We start from the raw sequence: 19909 nt of genomic DNA, 5'->3' as shown, positions 1-19909 counted from the left end.
GCCTTTTAATAATTTAAAGAGAGCTCTGCCCCTATTTATGTACTAAAGAACATTCTATTATATCCAAGATTGCTTTCTTTGCTCATTGTATATGGAAGACGTCTAGGGACATTGGGATCGGCCCATCCAAGATAACCCTTTTATTAATTCAACAAACAGGTTTTGAGCCCCTATTATATTCCAGGCTCTGGGGATATAGCAATGAATAAGACAAGCCAGGTAAATGGTCTCCTGCCAATTACAAACTAGGAGAGGAGGTAGGTACTATACAAGCAAAAGTGTGATGTGTTTATTGAAGGAGTATAATGGAGCACCACAGAAGCATATGTAGAGGGATGGGGAAGTCTTCTCTGAGGAAGTGATGTATAGACTGCAGTAGATGAAAGGCTGTGCACCAAGTATTGAAACATTTTCAGAAGGCCCTGTTTTTCTCAGCCTCATGAAGGAATCTTTATTCCTGCCCCTGGGGCTGGCTGTTAAGTTGCCTTGTCTTGCTGATTCTATAGTCATAGTCACCTGAATGTTGGGTCATGTTGTCAGAGTGGTGAGAGCTGCTGCTATGCAGCAGCCTGAAAGCTCCAACTCTGTGCTATGCATCCATGAGAGCTCGATAAAAGGAAACCGCTATAGTAAAGGTAGAGGCACTGCAACCCCACCTAAACTTAATCCAAGTCATCAGACCGTGATGCCACCACTACTGTTGCTGCTAGTGCCACCTATGGTATAGAGTTGCCTAAGGCGTGGCCGATACTATACCACTGCATTGAAGATAGTCCATTTCTCATCTGTTTCATTGCCCTTGCCATAGAAAGTGTTATGTGAAATGCCCTTTAAGTTAATTCTCTTTTTAATTTAAGACTTCCTTAAGACCACTAAGCTGTGAGTGCATGGGGATAAATGCGGGTGCAAAGGACAAGTCTGCAGAGTGGATGTCATATTGTGCTCAACATTGCCCTTCATTCAAACATGAAGCACTGCAACTGGGCTAGATTTTGAGACTGACTTCCTTCATTTAGGATTTATAAAGATACTAGAGGCCCAGTGCATGAAATTCATGCACTCAGGAGTCCCTCAGCCCAGCCTGTGCTCTCTCGCAGTCCGGAAGCCCTTGAGGGATGTCCGACTGATGGCTTAAGCCCACTCCCCAAAGTCGGACATCCTTAGCGCTGCCACGGAGGTGGGAGAGGCTCCCACTATCGCCACTGCACTCACCAGCCATGAGCCTGGCTTCTGGCTGAGTGGTTCTCCCCCTGTGAGAGCACACTGACCACCAGGGGGCAGCTCCTGCATTGAGCGTCTTCCCCCTGGTGATCAGCTTGCATCATATCAACTGGTCATTCTGCAGTTCAGTCAATTTACATATTAGCCTTTTATTATATAGGATTGATATTGGAATCAAATCATACTAAGCTTTTGTGAATTGCACAGGAAATGCTTGATGCCATAGTTTCCATAGTACAAATAAACAACCAAAGCCATATCCATGAAAGACAAATTGTTATTTAGTGGAATGTGCTACATAGACATCTTCATTTAAATGTAAATGATTGAAACCCTATAAACACAAAGCTTTTTATAATAGGTAAGCAGCCAAGGCCATGCATTCAAGAACATCTTTAGAAGATTCTTTTTAAATAAATATACCTGCATTTATGCTTCAGAGATTCAGCCTTTGAAATGGTGAGGCACTTATGAATTATTTTAAAGAAAATTTGATATACTTATCAGCTAAATACATATATCTGGTGTCAGTGTAATTATTATTCAGAAACATTTAGATCTGATTGGCTCATTGAAAGTTTTGTTACATAAATCTGAGATAACAGATTCACTGCCTAACACTATTCATCCCTAATTTTTTTCATATATTAATGTCTCTATAGCATGTCCTTTCTGGACTAGTAAAATTGGCAGTTATCATTTTTGCTCTTCTTAAACATTATCTCTTATATAGCATATTTTAAAAACACTTTGCTACTACTGCTTCAGAGATGGAACAATTTTTCTGGGGAAGAGTCAAGATTTTGCTTTTTTTCAACTTTTGTAATAAAAGAAAACCATGTATCAGGAACAGAAGAGATTATTCCCAATATAAACCTCTATTTTGAGAAAGCCCTGGTCACTTTCAAGTAGACTATCCACACAGATTCTTGATTAAACTGAAGCAATGGATAAGCTGGGTAATTGTTCAGGGTATTGACTTTCTATCTGACAAAGCTTTGGGTCTCCAAAGTTGCCATGCAGTAACCCTATGCTTTCTTGATTTGCTGCTACTAAGTTCTTGCATTGCTCAGAGTGAAGGTCCTTTTTGGATTGGATAAGATTGTGTGAGGTCTAGAGAATGGATAAAAAATGTTTACTTATTCACCACATCTAGCTCCTACTTAAAAGGCTATCAAATTTAAGTTCTAATCACTTTATTGCCTTCCTTGATAAATTTTCTTTTTTAAATAAATCTTTATTGTTCAAATTAATACAGTTATTCCTCTCCCCCCCACCCCATAGCTCCCTTCCACCTGGTTCCCACCTCACCCCATGCCCTTACCCCCCACCCCACTGTCCTCATCCATAGGTGTAAGATTTTTGTCCAATCTCCTCCTGCACCCCCCACATCCCCTTCCCCCTGAGAATTGTCAGTCCACTCCCTTTCTATGTCCCTGATTCTATTATATTCACCAGGTTATTCTGTTTAACAGATATTTTATTCATTTTATTTTTAGATTCATTTGTTGATAGATATGTATTTGTTGTCACTTTCTTCATAATTTTTATCTTTACCTTTTTCTTCTTCTTTCTCTTCTTAAAGAATACCTGTCAGCATTTCATATAATACTGCTTTGGTGGTGATGTACTCCTTTAGCTTTTTCTTATCTGTGAAGCTCTTTATCTGACCTTCAATTCGAAATGATAGCTTTGCTGGGTAGAGTAATCTTGGTTGTAGGTTCTTGCTATTCATCACTGAATATTTCTTGCCACTCCCTTCTAGCCTGCATAGTCTCTCTTGAGAAATCAGCTGATAGTCATATGGGTACTCCCTTGTAGATAACTGTTTTTCTCTTGCTGCTTTTAAGATTATCTCTTTGTCTTTTGCCCTTGGAATTTTAATTATGATGTGTCTTGGTGTGGTCCTCTTTGGATTCCTCTTGTTTGGGGTTCTCTGCACTTCCTGGACTTGTAAGTCTATTTCTTTCACCAGGTAGGGGATGTTTTCTGTCATTATTTCTTCAAATAGGTTTTCAATATCATGCTCTCTCTCTCTTCTTCTGGCACCCCCATAATTTGGGCATTGATATGCTTGAAGTTGTCCCAGAGGCTTCTTACAATATCTTCATATTTTTGGATTCTTTTTTCTTTTGTTTTTCTGGTTGGGTGTTTTTTGCTTCTTCATATTTCAAATCTTTGACTTGATTCTTGGGATCCTCTAGTCTTCTGTTGGATCTCTGTATATTACTCTTTATTTCAGTCAGTGTATGCTTAATTTCTGATTGGTCCTTTTTTGTATCCTTGAGGGTCTCAATAAATTTCTTGGAGGTTTCTAGATCCTTGAGTAACCTTATAACCGCGGTTTTGAACTCTATATCCAGTAGTTTGCTTTCCTCTATTTCTTTCATTTGTGACATGTTTCTTTGTCTCCACATTTTGGCTGCTTCCCTGTGTTGATAGAGTGGCCTTGTGTTCTAGGTGTCCTATAGGGCCCAATGGCTCAGCCTCCCCAATTACCTGAGTTGGACACTCTTGGTGCACCCCTTTGTGGGCTGTGTGCACAGTCTTGTTGTAGTTAAGCCTTGATTGTTGTAGGTATCACTGGGAGGAATTGACCTCCAGGTCAATTGGCTGTGAGGACCAGCTGTGTCTACAATGGGAGAAATGCTGTGCTGGAGCCACCCTTATGGGACAGGAGTTGTTGCAGTGGGGCTTTGGTGCTCACTAATTCTGCCTCTTGAGTGTGTTGCTTATGGATGTGAAGCATTGTACTCTGGTATGGTCTCACTCTGACCACTGGGTACACTGGCTCTTGGATCTCCAAAGAGGTGCATAGTCAGCCACTGCCTGAGGTCACCCAGCAGGAGCTACAGAGAGATCTGCAGATTCATCCTCTTTGTTTTGGGTTTGGAAGTACCCAGATGAGGCCCAGCTGTGAAGCAATGCAGGCTGCTGCTGAGGGGCCTTAGGCCTTCTTTTGGAAGCTTTGGAGCTCTCTGACGCAGCTTCAGTTTGTTAGGTTTTAGGTTGCAAAAGGAGAGGCCATTCATATGCAAAAGACACCATGCATAGCTTGGGTGGGGTTGTAAATTGGGTGGGACGGAATCTCAGGGAATCACCAGGGAAGAGCAAAGAGCAATGGCTGCCATTCAGACCTGCACTGGAGAGGTCCCCAGGTCTCTGTGTCCCGTGGCCCTGTGCAGAAACAATAATTGCTGGGAGCACCTCTGAGAGAAAGCTGCCCTTGTGTTCAGGCCCGATGTCAGACAGTCCAGTTTCTTCCTGTATGAGTCTGGGTCCCCAGAGTCTCACCTAGAACTGGAGTTCAGAGCAATTGGGAGCTTGTATCTCTCTCCCGATTGAAAAAAAAAACACACAAAAAACAGTGTACCCAGTTGCCAGCCTGTTTTGCATGCGCCTCCGTACCCCCACACTTCCGCACCTCCTACCAGTCTCAATGCGCTTTTTTCTTTCCTTCTAGTTATAGAGCTTCCACTCAGCCAGCTTTCCTGTGGTTCTGGATAGTCAATGTTTTGTTTTTTAGTTGGAGTTTTGATGTGGTTGTGAGAAACATCAAGCACAGGTGTTTACCTATGCCACCATCTTGGTTGTTCCTTCGATAAGTTTTCTATACTAATTATTTTGAACCATTATTCTCAGTTATCATTTTGGACTATTTACAACTGTTTAAAAATCTAATCAATTCCAGATTTCCCACAGTTTTATTTGTGACCCTTTGTTCTTAAGTTCTTAGTTAAAACAATCAATAATAATCAAAACCAGTTTGGTTTTCTTTGCATCATCTGAGGTGTGTGTGTGTGTGTGTGTGTGTGGTAATACATTCAATGCTGTTTGGGGAAAATGATGAGCCTCATGAAGTGACAGAGAATTAAAAGTAAAGGCGCTGATTTTATCTCTTCAAATTGCTTAAGACTTGAAATATAGGGCAACAAAGGATAAAAAAATAAGTTAATTTTATCAAAAGGAAAACATGCTGGTCTTAATCTCAGCTCTTATGATTAAGCCACTAAATTAGCACAAAGAAGAAGAAAACAAAAATGTAAAAAGAGGGTGAAAAGGCAAAAGTAATTTAGTATAAGGTTAATGAGATATTTCATGGAATCTAAAGAAAGATATATACTCAAATTTCAGGAACTGAGTCTGGTTAATATAAATTCTATTTTTACTAAATGTTATTATTAATTCAAATTCAAATTACCTGGTTTTAGGATTTTATTTTCTCTATTTGTTATGGATCCCGAGAAAGTATTGTCTCTGCTTTTTAATACAGTTGATTTATCCTTGTCTTCTTTTTATTTGAAATTGGCTTTCTCTTCATTCCTGAGAAGACTTACAGAGGCTACAGACATTGAAACCTACCTGCAGATTCCTAGAAGAGAAAGACAGTGAGTGCAGCCTGCCATGGGTGCCTATTTTGGGACCAATAAGCAATGGCCAGAGCTAAATTTCACACAGTGCAAACATGACCGGAGGTTGTCTAACTCAATTGGATTGAAGGGTCATATTTTTTAAAAAATAAAATAGATCATGTATTGAAAAACGTCACAAGCTGCCTCCTCTGTTTGTATAACAACTTTCAGGGTAAAATTACATATATCCATCTTTAATGAACCTTTGCTAATTATGATTCTAATTGAGATCTTTGCCCAGAAATTGATCACAAGTGAGGAGAGACCTCAAAAGAAAACATGTTGTATATTTAGATTATTACTGGTTTGATCTGGACAACTCCTGTTTGTTTTATGATAAAATTCATAGAATTCTGCAGTGGCTATCGTGTTAGTCAGGGTTCTAAAGAGGATCAATAGGAAATAGGATGGAGAAAAAAAAAGAGTTATTTTAAGGAATTGTCTCATGCAATTGTTATGGCTGGCAGGTGGCAAGTTCAAAGTCCACAATGCAGGTTGGCTGGTTGGGGATTCCGGCAAGAATGTTGACGATGTAGGCTGGAGTCCAAGGGTGGCCACTCAGAAAGGCTTTCTATGTGCAGTCTGGAGGCAAGATTGTTTCTTTGGGAAACCTCTCTTTTTTCTTAGGGACTTCAACTTATTGGACGAGGCCCACTCACATTGTTCAGGGTAATTGCTTCACCTACAGTCACCTATTGTAAATGTTAATCACATCTTTTAAAAATACAGAAGTAAATCTAGGTGAGCATTTGGCCAAACTTCTAGTTAATATAGTCTATCCAAAATGACACATAAAACTAACATTATAGCCAGTAAGCCTTCTTATTTTGTAAGCTGCTAGCTACTTAAAGTTACATAGGAGCCTCTTTGTGTCATTTCTTTATTTTCTTGTGATTATATATTCTAAGCTTTGGATTATACTGTCTGTTTTTTTCCATATTTTTATTTAGGAATGACAAACCTGACAGGAATGCCCTCGTGTACATATTTTTTATAAATATTTTTTAAAAATTAAAGTGCTATATTTCATCATTTGTAAACCGGTCTTGTATTCTTGCAGCAAATGAAATGTACGTTCATTACAATATATGTGACAATGATAAAGCAAGAGAAGATGTTTTACGATTGCAATAAATTAAATAATCCTTCCTTTCATTACTACAAGTAGCCTAGTCAAAAATGTGTGTTTGTGCAGGTGCTGGGGGGGTATCTCAAACTACAGGGAGTGTTGAGAATAAATTCTCCCATATTTTAAATATTAATAAAAATTAGAGTGCATTAGGGAAGTGAAATGGGAGATCTGGAATTATTACAAATTGTAAACTATTGTGGAGAAACTAACTACATCAGCCACCTAGCAAAGCAAAATAACTGATTAATATAGGGCTTAGAACAACTAACATGAGCAGAGGATTACAGATCCATGTTGCTGAGGTTCATAGGATATTGAAAGGAAGACCAAGAATTAGGTTTTACAAGCTGAGGGTCAAATTATTAATTTAACAATGCAACAAATTATTTAATCTCCATATAAGTCACCACCTTAGGATGGTTTACATTTGGCAGTATTTTGTATGCTCCTAATTAAAAATAAATAAATAAAAGGGTTAGCTATTGGGGCCTGAATTTGAATTGATCACCCACCACAATTCAATGACATGAAATCACCTTTCATCAGGCACATGAAGTGTTTTACCTGTGAAATAGAGTCCTATCTTTTAGATTTAATAAGAGGCCTGAATAGAGTAGTATAAAGTTTTCAAGCCTAGATTACATTATGTTATTTAAAAGGACTTGCTTCCATTTGTTGTCACCATTCTGAATGTATGCTGCCAATGAATGTAACCTCAACTTACCTGAACTGAAAAACTCAGAATTAGGGCATTTGCACTCATGCTGTATGCGAATAACTCCTCGAACTAAGATGCCCAGTGACTCAATCCATTTATCACAATATCCAAATTATTTATTTTTTTCAGAATGCTTATTTTAAGTCAGTTTTTATGATATGATATGATATGATATGATATGATATGATATATTATGTTATGTTATGTTATATTATATTATATTATATTATATTATATTATATTATATTATATTTATTATATTTATTATATTATATTATTATATAACCCTACATTATATACTATTTATACTAGAGGCCCGGTGCTCAAAAATTTGTGCACTCGGGGGAGGGGGGGGGTCCCTCAGCCCGGCCTGTGCCCTCTCGCAGTCTGGGACCCCTCAGGAGATAATGACCTGCTGGCTTAGGCCTGCTCCCAGGTGGCAGAGGGCAGGCCCAATCCCTAGGTGCAGCCCCTGGTCGCGCTCAGAGCAGGGCCGATTGGGGAGTTGGGGCGCCGCCCCATGTCATGCACAGAGCAGGGCGATCAGGAGGTTGTGATGCCACCCTCAGTCACGCTCAGGGTAGGGCCGATTGGGGGGTTGGGGCACCGTCCTCTGTCACACTCAAGGCAGGGTTGATGGGGAGGTTGCGGCTCCACCCCCTGTCACGCACAGAGCAGGGCCAATCAGGGGGTTAGGGCTCTGTACCCTGTCCCTCACAAAGCAGGGCTGATCAGAGGGTTGGGGCGCCGCCACTCTCACACTCAGGGTAGGGCCAATGGGGAGGTTATGGCTCTACCCCGTCACACACAGAGCAAGGCCCATGGGGGGGGGGGGGTTGGGGTGCCTCACCCTGCCACACACAGAGCCGCAGGGCGATCAGGGGGTTTGGGCATTGCCCACTGTCATGCTGATCCTGGTGCCAGGAGACCTCGCAGCTCCGCTGATCCTGGTGCTGGGAGGCATATTACCCTTTTACTATATAGGGTAGAGGCCTGGTTCATGGGTGGGGGCCGGCTGGTTTGCCCTGAAGTGTGTCCTGGATCAGGGTGGGGGTCCCCACTGGGTTGCCTGGCCAGCCTGGGTGAGGGGATGATGGCTGTTTGCAGCTGGTCACACATCCTTCAGGGTGGGGGTCCCCACTGGGGTGCCTGGCCAGCCTGGATGAGGGGATGATGGCTGTTTGCAGCTGGTCACACACTCTTCAGGGTGGGGGTCCCCACTGGGGTGCCTGGCCAGTCTGGGTGAGGGGCTGAGGGCTGTTTTCAGGCTGGGGGTGACTGAAGCTCCCAACCGCTCCTTTTTTTCTTTTTTTTTTTTATTCTGGGCCAGCTTTAGTTCTGAGGCTTGGCTCCAGCTCTGAGGCCTCGGCTGCTGAAAGTAATTTTCTGGCCTTTGCTTACAATGTTGCGATCCTGCTGGCTGAAGCCCCGTGGACTGTGGTTTTGTTTAGCTTCTATATTTGTTACATAGTTGCTTAGAGTTGCAGCTCAGAGGCCTGCAACAGCAGGCGGGGAACGTTGGAGTCCTCCGTCACTGAAGCAAGCAAGCCTCATGTTAGTTACAAGCTGCCTGGCTGCCGGCCGCCATCTTGGCTGGCAGGTAATTTGCATATTGCCCTGATTAGCCAATGGGAAGGGTAGCGGTCCTACGCCAATTACCATGTTTCTCTTTTATTAGATAGGATGACAATTCTGGTGACTATCATAAGGATAAAAATAGGAAGTATTAGAAAACCACATATTTTTAAATTTCCTTATGTCTAGACTAGGGGAGATCAAGCTCTATAGGCAGAACACCATGTTGCACATTTAATAAACTATGATCACTGAGCACACATGAGTAGAGTTTGCTGTACTAATCAAATAAAAGACATAAAATGTTAATGAAACATTTAATGGTCCACATAATCATTATTGTACAGCATAGTAATTAGGTACAAAATTGTAAGCAACTCATATGAAAGTCAATAATCATAATCCTTTTTAGTGACAGTCTGAGTTCATGCAACGTCCTGACACCCCCTTGACATAGCGGCAGGATGAGAAGCTACACAAGCGGTTTAGGGCATTCTGGTCATTTTTCTGATAAGAACAATTAATAGTCCATATGTGTTGAAGAAAATGAATGAGGATTCAAATTTACCTCTCACACTCTCGGATGTCCTCTGTTAATTCCCCATTAATGCCCCTCATCAGCACATCAAGACGATATTTTCCCAGCTCCCCAAATACTTGCATGTTTAAAGGGAGGATCAATGGGTAGACTTGTATCACAGAAGCAGGGTAGCAGCATGAGACATTAACCATTGTAATATAATCAGGATGTTTAGAATGGGGGCATTACATTGGAGGTTGACATGTAAGATGATATTTTGCATAAAGCCAAGAGTGAGACTTAAAAGTGAGAGTGACACGGCCCGGAAAATGCTCTAAGGATAGATTTGAGCAGGACAGGAGCTGGAGGAAGAATTTGCAGTGGGTTTTCATGCGACTACTCAGAGAGCAAACAGAATCTGAGGCAGCTAGATTAAAAGGTGCTGATGACACCAATGTCTGGGGTCCTCTGACTTATTAAATGACCTTGTGAAACAGCCTCACAGACTGGGGTGAATATTGGGGAACACTGTCCGTCATTGCCAGTCCCTCAGCTTCTTGAACCTGTGAAGGCACATTCCCCTTGGGAACCATACCCCTGCTCAGCTTGGGATCAGGCCATCATTCTTTTTTAAAAAAATTAGCTTCATTGTTGAAAGTATTACAGATGTCGCTCTCTTCTCCCATGGACCCCCTCCACCCCTCCAGCCCATCATTTGTAACAGTGGAAAGCTGGGAGCTGAAGCCTCCATCATCATCTTGAGGTTTAACCAGCCTAAGCTCTCCTGCCTCCTACAGGGGGATTATCATGTGGTGACTACTTCCCATGGTCTGGCCTTTCCCTTCCTCTTCTCTCAAGACTCAGCCAAAGGAGCTGGGCAAGAAAGGAATGATTAAATAATAGGGTTACCATATGTAAATAGTCTAAATTTATACAAATTGAATTGTATTATAGACCTGATGTGTTTTCTTCATTTTTTTTAAAATTCTCACCCTGCCCTAGCTGGTTTGGCTCAGTGGATAAATCATCAGCCTGTGGACTGAAGGGTACCAGGTACAATTCTGGTCAAGGGCACATGCCTGGGTTGTGGGCTCGATCCCCAGTGGGGGCATGCAGGAAGCAGTCAATCAATGATTCTCTCACATCATTGATGTTCTATCTTTCTCTCCCTCTCCCTTTCTCTCTGAAATCAATAAAACTATATTTTAAAAAAATTCTCACCCAAAAATATGTTTTTATTGACTTTTAGAGAGAGAAAGGAAGAGAGAGAAACATTGATCAGTTGCCTCTCATACCTACCCTGACGAAGAATTGAACCTGCAAGCTAGGTATGTACCCTCATGGAGAACTGAAACCACAACCATTTTGTATATGGGAGAACTTTCCAATCAACCAACTGAACCACCTGGCCAGGCTTTTCCCTTTTGTTTAAAATTAATAATATATATTTATATTTTACTAGAGGCCTGATGCACGAATATTCATTCAATAATGGACCTTCATTCCCCTGGCTGCCAGCACTGCCTTCACTCTGGCTAGAGCTACCTTTCCACCTCCCCACACTGCCTAGAGGCCCTGAGCAGCTGGGGTGGTGTGGAATGCCTGCATCATCATCATGGTGACAACGCAAGCATCCATCCCTGACCCCGGCTGCTCAGCGTCTGCATATGCAAATTAACCGGCAGCTTTGTTGGGTTAATTTGCATACTCACTCCTGATTGGATGGTAGGTGTTGCAAAGGTATGGTCAATTTGCATCTTTCTCTTTTTTGTGTAGATTATATATAACTAGAGGCCTGGTGCACAAAATTTGCGCACCAGGGTGGTGTCCCTCAGTTTGGCCTGCATCCTCCCCAATCTGGAACACCCCTCTCACAATCCGGGACTGCTGGCTCCTAACTGCTCGCCTACCTGCCTGCCTGATTGCCCCTAAGTGCTTCTGTCTCCCAGCCTGAGCGCCCCCTAACTGCTCCCCAGCTGGCCTGGTCACCCCCAGCTGCCCTTTCCTGCTGGCCTGGTGGCACCCAACTGCCCTCCACTGCAGGCTTGGTCACCCCTAACTGGCCTCCCCTGCAGGCCAGGTCACACCCAACTGCCCTCCCCTGCTGGCCTGGTTGCCCCCAACTGCCCTCCCCTGCCAGCCTGGTTGCAAACAAATTCCCTCCACTGTAGGCTTGGTCACCCCTAACTGGCCTCCCCCACAGGTCTTGTCACCCCCAGCTTCCCTCTCCTTCTGGCCTGATTTCCCACAACTGCCCCCCCCCTGCTGGCCATCTTGTGGTGGCATCTTGTGATGATGTCGTGCATGATACTACCTAGGCTTTTATTATATAGGATATTTATCAGTATGGCTGTGTAACATTTCAGATGGTTCAGTGGCTTTCCCATCACATTTTACTTATTCAGTCATAATTTAAGTTTCTCATTTAGGTACTTAATTACTCTCAACTCCCTGGTCTCAGAAAATAACTACAACCACCACATCAAAATTCTAACATTGCATTTATGTATGAAGCTAGGAGTGAATTTCTTGATGATAAGGTCTAGCTAGTGTCATTTCATTAATTCCTCAAGTGGCTGTGCTAGTTTACATTCCCATCAATAATGCCTTACTTTACCTGGTTAACAACATCTTCACCAATATTTAGTATTCTCTGAATGTTTAATGTTTGCTAAAATAATGATTGCAAAGTGGATACTCATTATTGTTTTAATTTTTCCTTATAATGAGGTTGAATATATCTTAATTTACTTGGATTTCCTTTTTGATTATTATCATCCCTATTAGGCTTCTTGTCGTTTTCAGTCATCAAGGTTCCTGGTATATTCTAAGTTTAATCATTAGCCTTGCTCTTTTAACTACAATAATTTCCTCCTAGGTGACTACAATAATGTCACCTGTTGACTCTGCACATAGTCTCCCCCAATGACTTTCTTTTCTCTTTGCTTCTTGATTTCCTCCTTCTTTAAGGCCTAACTCAAGTACACTCATTGTCATTAAGCATGCCTTTACTATTCAAATATCATGAACTCCTCTATTGTTTATTTCTAACAGCATGGGTTGCTTAAATTCCTTGAGGTACTAGGGATATTTCTATAACATAAACTCACTATTATAGATGGTGTTAAATATATTTACATCTTCTAGTATGCCAATTGTGCCTAGCACAGTGTTTAGGAAATAGATGTCTATTTATTTGCTGAGGTCTTTAAAAATTATTTGCCATCACTCGTTACACATTAGCTTTATCAGTACATTTTATTTGGTTATAAAGTCTCAATAAGATTTTATTATAGTTTCACAATCAGTGTAGCCATAGAACCTAATTGAAAAGACTAAGCAAATGTTCTTGTTAGTATGGCTAAGGTTAAATGCATCAAAATGCTCTTACCCTTATTACACAAAAAATATTGATTTACCTTAATTTTTTATTTTACTTGCTTACTACCTATTTAGTTCAAATTGTCCATAAACATCTCACTGTTAATTTTATAGAAAAAATGTGTTGCAATTCACATACGTTCAGTGGAATACAATAGCACTCTAATCACTTTCCAAAGAGGTCATTCCCATGGTTACTCTAGGGCTGATCTTCATTCTAGAAAAAGTGCCAAATAAATGATTATTGTTTTTGAGATTTGAGTGTGAGAGATATTTTAACATTGTCCTAATTAAACAGCTAACTTTAAAAAAAGGCTGTTCACCAAGAATGAAACATAGAAATGAAACCGATTTTATGTCCTCCTCTCCCAACCCTTCATTCTCCAAATCCAGGCTTTGAATATAGAAAGAATCCCTTACTGGATTGACAAGAAATGTAGATATGGTTTCAATAACCTTATTTGAAATCAGAGCTTGACTATGGTTGAGTTTCTTGATATAAGGAGGGAGTTATCAAGAACAAACTGACTTCAAAAAATTATCTGAAGAAGCCCCTTAGAAAATGCCCCTGCATGCTATTGTCCAGATGAATAACACCAGGTTCAGACTGTCTTCCTAAGGAAATTTGGAGCAAAGGGATGCTTAATCATTGCGAAACCACATACACATATCTTGAAGTGACTTTTTCATTCACAGGTCAACATATGCTTTAATTCATTACCTTCCAAAATGCAACAGTGGCAAAGAGTACTTTCTGAATTTCTTATACATTGATAAGGCAGATTTTCTTTTATGGACCTTGAGAGCAGATTTTCTTTTATGGACCTTGAGAGCTTGTTTGGAGGTTCTAGCAGGGGAGCGCAGCTACTCGTATACCCTTGACCGAAGACCGGTCCTCTCCTGGGGGGGGGGGGGGGGAGGTAGTCCTCTTCCACCAAGCGCGCAGCTTCGGGAGGGACGCACATGGATCGGTGAGGGAGGAGGGGGACACCCGCCTAGCCAGCCAGATCAGCCGAATCAACCCTGGCGATCAATGGGGTGACAGATGTCGCAGCCAGATCGCCCTCACATCCGATTTTCTTTTAAATAAAGGTCATTTACATAGAGTTTTTTAAACATCAAAACCAAAGAGCTGTTTTGTAGAAAAATATTGAATGGCAAAATTTATAGTCTTTATGCAAATATAAATTTTAGCTATTTCAATCTTCTAATCTTACCTGTTTTTTTAAATACTTATTTTTGAAAAGAACTAGCAATTTTAAATATGTTTGTTTATATAGTTTCAAGTTCAGGACTTATAGAAAGGCTACCATAGATTCAGAGTGATTAATTTAAAACTGAGCTGAAGGACACAAGTAAACTTCAACTTTTATCAGTAAAGAACTATCAGAGACACTTATCTCATTCACTCAGACATTTATCCATCTCTCTACAGAGCACCAGCACATTCTCTAGACATCCCTCAAAATGCATAAATGTACTGGATGTCAAACCATAGAATTTTACTTGAAATATGTTTCTGTAAAACCACTTTATCAGAGTCTACAACATGTTATATATGTCATCAAAGCTCTTTAGCAGTTTTTCTATGTAATGTGTTCTTCTCCAATTTATTTTCTGTAAGTTAGAAATGGGTAAATGATAAGTCCTTAAGTCAATAAATGTATAATATTAAAAGACTACAATTTAGTTGGCATGGCCTTTAGAAAATTAAGAACTATAAATTGCCTTTCTAGTGACTCTAAGTCACGAATAAGTCTTGTGATCACCAATTAAATATAAAATCTATATATTATACAATATTCCAATAATAGGGAAAACTTGTACTCCAATACATTTCTTACCTCCCTCAGAGTGACTTCATGCCTTAGATACCTGGGACAACTCTGGTTTATGCCTTCTGGTGTTGTTATAAATGCTTCTTCCTTTTATGTTCAAAACCTTCCCATTTTGCATAGTAATTTATATGGCCACCTGTTTATTTTCCTTCATAATACTTATCACCATCTAATATAATGTAAATTTATTCCAAATATATTTATTGTCTGTCTGTTGATATTACATGTAAACTACATGGTAAAGAATTTGTCTTTTAAATCAATAGTCATGTTCAGACAAATGTCTGATATAATACAAAGACTTTAGAACTATTAGTTAAATGAATAAACATATGGACAATGGTGGAGTGATAGTTGAGAGTTCATGTGATTTTGGAATACTCTCACTCAGCCAGCTAGCATGAGATTTGTGCAAGCCATTGTAGTGCTAAAGCTGGAAAGGCAATGGAGTGGGTGGGAGAATTGCTAAGATCTCTAAGGCAATGAGAATACTCTGGGAAATAGCCATGACATTATCTCTGTCTTCTTTAATTAACTACTGCAGTTACTAATATTTGTCTGTTTTTTATTATTAAATAGAGTTGTCTAGGAGGTTGAGGTGGAATCACACAAATAGTGTGGTGTGTAGCAAGCAAAACTTACTTCTTCCCCAAATGATTTCAATCATAGACTATGTACCAGCCAGTCACAAAAACTGCGCTATAAAATAGGACATGATGACTTGATAGGTCTTGAAAATAATGGCAAAACAACTCACAAACTATATTTTGCATTATTATCATAGTCATAAAACATTTATTGGAGTATTCTTGATACTACATTTCGCTATATTCCAGAAAGAGTTTGAGAAATAAATCCTCTTAAAACCTGAAGTGCTTGAAAGTATTTAACTTAAATATAGTGTACATAGCATAACTGAACAAAGATAACATAGCAATTCAACCTTTGTTTAATGCCTGCTCTGTTCCAGATACTGAGCAAAGTAGGCACTAGGAAGACATGATATCTGCCATCAGAGTGCCCAATACAGGGAGAGAGAGAGAGAGAGAGAGAGAGAGAGAGAGAGAGAGAGAGAGAGAGGTAAATTTTGGCCAATGTGATTAGAGCTATGATAGAATTCTCCAGAGATTTATGGTAGTGGCAAATACAAATGTACAGGATATTGTAACTCCATTGTTTTTTGGTTTCCAAATAGAAGGAGTTAGGGTTAGGGTTGGTCTTCAAAACATTCTTCTGTTAAAGGTTGAGATACTTTTAATACAGTAGCACAAGGATTAAAAAAGTATTCTCTAGAAAATTGTATGGAAAAAATAAACCCATAACCTGTTTGTGCCAGGAGAGAAGAATTGAAATTTATTAGCAATTTACATTCTCTTTCAGTCTTTTCTTTCTATAAAAGGCATCACTTGTCCCTAGAGTACACAGTCGTGAAACTGTTTACCTAATGTTCAGGGATAAGGGAGAAGTGTCTGCATATTTCTGTGTGGAAGGCTTTACTGTTTTATAGACTTTCCATTGCCTCACAAACAAAGGTCTTTCCAAGAGAACTTAGAAATAATCCTACTAATTTAGATTCCCTATAAAACAAGATTACCTTTGCACTGTATTAAAACTAACATTTAGCCCGTGAAATGGCCTTTGCATTTTCCTTTTGTGTCAGGGACAAGCTTAAGTTTTACTTTCTAGACAGTGAGTCTTTCTAAGAGAAAATGCAGGATTTCAATTTATGTTTCTAAACACCAGAATACACTCTTCTTACACAAGTAAAAGTGTCCTTGGCTGCAATTTTCATCTCAATGTGAATGTCATTCCCCTGCTTACTCTTGAAGCTTTGAGTTCAGGCTTTGAACAAAGCTCTACTTGTTGTTGTTATTACAAGCCACATTCCTGACAGCTCTCACATTAATGACACCGATTGCTTGCTTTCCTGCCTCCTTTTGGAGCTTATTTTGCCATTTTTTCAATACTTCTTCACCTGTTCTCAAACAGAATACATTCCAATGAGATTTAGCAAAGTTATAAGTTTCCACACTCAGAAGAGAACTTCCTTTTTCTGACTTAGGTGACATCCCCAGAATGTACTTAGGAAGTGAAGTCTACGCACCTTAGCTGGACCCTGTGGCAGAAGGAAGGTGGATAGAAAATCACTCTTTTCCAGATATCACATGTATGTTTACTACATTTAAGGGTGAGGAGAAGCTGTCCAAGGGACTGGACCAAAACAAAGGGACAGTTGATCTTGTATTCCTTTTGAGGTTTAAAATCAAATCTAAATTATGTTTTTAAATTTAAGAAGTACATAGAAAATATTTTATTATTAATTTTAATATAATCAACCTATCACAAACAAGTTATTTTATATCATTTGGTGACTTTTTCTGGATGATATAGCTCAAAATTGATTATGGAAAAAATGAGAGAGCTGAACGCTAATCCTCCAAAAAAAAAGAGATTGTTTCCTGTATAAGAATGTTAACAATATGGTAACAGTTCTATGGATCTGGGAATTATAAAAGGCAGATGATATTGGTGAAACAACATATATGAAAGAAAGGAAAGATAAAAGAAAAATACTATATCACTTTTGGTTATGATTATAAAGACAATTACCTAGTTTAGAAATAAGAATTCTATAGGAATGTTACAAGTGAAAAATTGGTGACCATAAAAACCTATACCTCCATATTTTGGGGATGATATAATAGTCATGGAAGTTCTTTCAATTATTTTTTTTAAAAAGTAGTACATGGAGCCAGATTATTATACTATACTTACTATTATTGTTTGTACAAAAAGCTACATTTTTCTCTAAAACTTAAATTGTGTTGTAAGAAAGGAGATGCTGGTTGAGAATTCTAGTAATTTTGTGATTATTTCTTTATCTTTATGGCTTAAAAGGTCCTTCTTTGTTGAGGAGACTTCAAATGGCATAGGCAGAACCACAGGGTATAAAGGTATTGTACCATGACTTGTCTAGAGTCTTGAGCTGCAAATAGTATAGAGAAAAAAGGAGAAAATCAGATTACCCAAGTTTAAATGGATAAACATGAGTCAACACAAAGCTTAAGAATTTACTAAATTATTAGATCCATGATCAATCATGATCAAGATTAGATTTGAAGACATTAAAATTCAAAAAATGTTTGTTTTTGTGTGTGGGGAGGGTTCTTTTTTATTTCTTTTTTTTTTTTTTTTTTACTTTTTATATACTCTATTCACACTGGACAAAGTAACATGTTCTTATTAGCAATTTGTGTTCAGTTTCTTCAAAATTCATTGCTATCATTTTCTTCTAGGCTGATCTGTTCACTTGTTTTATGACAATGTACCAGCTGTCTGAGGGTGACCCTGCTAATTACCACACAGGAAACCATTAAAGAATAGAGCAATTAGAAGGGAGGGAGAATTTTTTTCTGATTTTTTTTTAAAAAAAACTAAACATGAAGTTCATGAATCAGAATGTGTCATGAGCCTTTTAAAATAGAAAAAAATCTTATCACTAATGTAATTCTAACTCTGCAATCACAAATGATTCTGATGTGTAAGAGAAGGGTTTCCCAAACAAAGCCACCTGACTGCACAAGTAGCTAGGATAAACTTGGATTTTAAAAGGGCAAAAGACACATATAGCATATAACTCAAGGCAAATGCAGAAGACTGACATGGTAAGTGAGAACGGTGTTAGGAAGGACAACGCCTCAAATAAGCATTCTAGAAGCCTCTTCTTGTGGAGAACTATAGCCTGTGACATTCTTCTGCACTCTGTAGAGACACATGATGTCCACTGACATAGGCCCACTGGTTGTCTCTATTAGATCGTGGTCATCTGGAGGGAAGAGAATGTGTTTTATGTCTTCTTCACCTTGTTATAAAGTAGAGAACTTAATAAATGCTTGGTAAAGAATTATGCACACATAATGTCAAGTTCCTCCAAAGAAAAAGTTTTAAAATTCATATATGGTAAAAGAAAAACAAAGAAAGAATAGCCTTCCTGCTGGCAGTCAATGACAAAGAATAGAGATCTTTGACAATTTGCACCTATGTTTTTTGTCAATAAATATCTTAAAGCAAAGATGATATACTAAACCTAAGTAAGAGAGGATGGATGCTCAAGGGAAGTGAAAATGACTAGAGAACATCTAGTTGTTATGAATGAGTTTAGGCTTGGGTTGCCCAACCTAGCAGAATTATATTTTAGTTCAGAAAATAATTTATTACTTGCATAACATTTATCATTATAAAAATTAAAAAATGTTATGAGTTTCTTACCCATTGAACATTTTAAATAATTGCTGGATGCTGACTTGGAGATAGGGTAAGGAGACTCAACATCAGAGGGATGGTTAGACTTTAATATATGAAGACTTTCTATTCAACCCTAAAGTTATAAGCATATAAGAATTTTTCAAACTCATCTCTCATTTTTAGAGTTTGGCCTAATTCTTGGAAGGCAGCTATGCTCACCGCTATACCACCAACGCAACCCTAATGGCCTAATTCTTATAGGTCTTCCAACAAAATTATTTCTCTCCTACTGTTAATCCTCCTTAAGATGTACAATTATTTTAGTAAAATACAAATATGAATTAGCATTATTACTTTCTTAGGAGTTGCACTTTAATCAAATAGTATACATTTTTTAGTTATATCTGGTATAAAATAGTGATTACAGGCAAAACGTTTGTTTCATATATTGTTTTATTTTATTTTGGTTCTTCCCTTCCCTAAATATGTAATTCTGAGTAAGCTATATCAATTTGTAAATTTCAGTTTACTCATCTATTAAATAAGAACACTTTTCTCATAGGGTTGTTGTGAGGGTTAAATGAAATAATACATGAAATAGCATAGATAATTACATCAATAAATGTTGAAGTCTAATTGCTAAGTATTTAATTTTCTGACCCTCAAAATTTTCAATTGTGAAATGAAGTAAAGGAAAATTATCTCACAGGATTGTAGCCAAGACTGAATGAGGTATAAAAAGAGTGACAGCTCCTGACTCTTAGTAGTAACTCAACAAATGCTAGTATTTTCTGTCCGCTTAAAGATCTTTAGGGCTAATCTAACCGCACGTCTGCATGCTCAACTAGATATCTCTTGGTTTAAGGT

At 38.9% G+C, this 19909-nt stretch overlaps 1 pseudogene; it reads left to right on the top strand.

The window, feature by feature from the left end:
• Nucleotides 1-520: 520 nt before the first annotated feature.
• LOC118656746 overlaps nt 521-19909 on the top strand; it is an 87566-nt pseudogene continuing 68177 nt past the window's right edge.

The sequence above is a fragment of the Myotis myotis genome, unplaced genomic scaffold, assembly GCF_014108235.1.
Source record: "Myotis myotis isolate mMyoMyo1 unplaced genomic scaffold, mMyoMyo1.p scaffold_m19_p_1, whole genome shotgun sequence".
Taxonomy (NCBI): domain Eukaryota; kingdom Metazoa; phylum Chordata; class Mammalia; order Chiroptera; family Vespertilionidae; genus Myotis; species Myotis myotis.
This window is presented reverse-complemented; position numbering and strand designations above follow the sequence as displayed.